This window comes from Chrysemys picta, chromosome 14 (genome assembly GCF_011386835.1).
Source record: "Chrysemys picta bellii isolate R12L10 chromosome 14, ASM1138683v2, whole genome shotgun sequence".
In the NCBI taxonomy this organism is placed as follows: domain Eukaryota; kingdom Metazoa; phylum Chordata; order Testudines; family Emydidae; genus Chrysemys; species Chrysemys picta.
This window is the reverse complement of record NC_088804.1, coordinates 36,890,746-36,893,458: the sequence shown is the minus strand read 5'-3', so window position 1 is coordinate 36,893,458 and position 2,713 is coordinate 36,890,746.

The window sequence follows — 2,713 nt, the reverse complement described above, 5'->3', positions numbered from 1 at the left end:
CAACAGTGCTCCATAGCAGTCTAACTGCAGACCTTTAAGAAATGGTTAATCCTCAATTCATGGTTAATCCTTTGGGGGTCAGCCAGGACCCCAGAATTATGAATCAACATAAATAAGGAAAAAAGAAGAACAGGAGGACTTGTGGCACCTTAGAGACTAACAAATTTATTAGAGCATAAGCTTTCGTGGACTACAGCCCACTTCTTCAGACTAACACGGCTGCTACTCTGAAACTTTTCATAAATAAGGAAGGATCATAAGTTTCTTCCAGGACCGGGGACTTCCAATCTTATTCTTTTTTTATATCTTATATCATTTTCTTTATCCTTCCTCTTACCTGACCTGGGCAGAACTCCAGTCTTTTCTTATGTACAGAGGAAAGCAAAAAATGTATTTACCACTTCCTATCCTATTTCCAGATGAACAGCCCTGAATTTAAATAGCTCAGGAGGTTCTTTTATTCATTCTTTGAAAAGGGATGGTTTTTTGCAGTTCACAATCTTATTTTATTATTCTGTCCCTATTAGAACTTCCCAGTTCTTGTGTTTCTTAAATATTCCCTGTTTCATCTCTACAAATTTCACTTCCCCTTTTACCCAGCTGTTACTGACCTTTTGGGTCAAACTTTTAAAACAGTCTGACCTCTTGCAAGCATTCAACTTGATTACATGCAGACACTGATGTGTGTGCAAGTCCTGATATATGCGAGTATATATTAGTGTCCAAATCATGGGTTGCACTAGAATTTCTTTATATGCCTTATTGTAAGTCTGGCCCTGACTGTGTGCTCTGCTCCTGAACAGTATCTGAAATTCGTCCTAGTTTTCCACTTTTGATTTCCCAGCAGCTCCAACCAATTTCCTTAAATGCATCATCATATTTTTACACCAATCTTGTTAAAGTCTATTATCCCTGTGTTCTACATACCCACACTCAGCTTTTCAAGCCAGAAGACATGATCATTGGATCTGAGGCCCCTGTAAACTTAACCTTCAGGACAACACACAGCTTATTTACAAAACTTGATTCACAGCAGCCTCTCCTTGTGCTATTCATCATGTAAATCATGCGGTAAAGGAGAGGCTGAAATCCAAGTGATACTGTCACGAATCCACGGCTACCTACGTCATGGCTGTCCCTGAGGTGCACAGTGGGGACATACAGAATGTCATGGCAACAACAGAGGCAAGCGGGAAAGAAAGCCTACATCCTCCTGCCCCAGGGCAGACCCCTCACAGCACTGTAGAGGGAGACTCTCTCTGAAAGGCCAGCAGCACACGGCCTGTAGCATAGGCTGACCCCACCTTAGGCTCTGTACTGCTGGCTCCTTCTGCCCATGATACACAGGCTGGTCCCAGCATTAGAGCAGTATGGGATTCTCCCTAAGGGACCCGCAGTTCAGGGTCTATGACACAGTGGCTGGGCTGGCACTATAGGGCCTATGACACACAGGCTGGTCTTGCAGCACAGGGCCTTTGACACACAGGCTGGTCCTGGCAGTACAGGCTTATGACACAGAGGCTGGTTCCACAGTACAGGGCCTATGAGATAGGCTGGCCCCGGCAGTACAAGGCTATGGCACAGGAGCTGACCCCACAGTAGAGGGCCTATGAGACATGGGCTGACTCAGCACTATAGTGCCTATGACAACCGGCTGGCCCTGCAGTACAGGGCTATGATACAGGGCTAAGACACATGAGCTGGCCCCACATTACAGGGCTATGACACACGGGCTGGCCCTGCAGTACAGGGCCTATGAGAAATGGTCTGGCCTCACAGTACAGGGACTATGACACATGGGATGGCTCCACAGTACAGGGCCTATGACACATGGGCTGGTCCCGGCAGTACAGAACCCATGACACATGGGCTGGCCCCACCGTACAGGGCTACAACACAGAGACTGGCCTGGCAGTACAGGGCTATGAGACATGGGCTTACTCCACAGTACAGGGGCTATGACTATGAGACATGGGGTGGCCCGGCAGTATAGGGCTATGACACAGGAACTGTCCCCACAGTACAGGGCTATGACATGCGGGCTGACTCCGCAGTACATGGCCTATCACATATGGGCTGGCCCCGCAGTACAGGGCCTATGAAACATGGGTTGTCCTGGCAGTATAGGGCTACAACACAGGGACTGGCCTAGTAATACAAAGCTATGACACATGGGCTGACCCCGCAGTACAGGGCTATGACACATGGCTGGCCCAGCAGTACAGGGCCTATGACACACGGGCTGACTCCGCAGTACAGGGCTATGACACATGGCTGGCCTGGCAGTACAGGGCCTATGACACACGGGCTGACTCCGCAGTACAGGGCTATGACACATGGCTGGCCTGGCAGTACAGGGCCTATGACACACGGGCTGACCCCGCAGTACAGGGCTATGAGACATGGCTGGCCTGGCAGTACAGGGCCTATGACACACGGGCTGACTCTGCAGTACAGGGCTATGAGACATGGCTGGCTCGGCAGTACAGGGCCTATGACACACGGCTTGACCCCGCAGTACAGGGCTATGAGACATGGCTGGCCCGGCAGTAGAGGGCCTATGACACATGGCTGGCCCGGCAGGGGGTGGTGGGCCTCCCTCTCCTAGTCAGCACCAGACTCCCCCATCTCAAATCACTGCGGACTTTAGCGATGACGTAAAGGGGCGTGGCCGGGAGCGGCCATCTTGGGATAAACCCTGCCGTAGCGACCC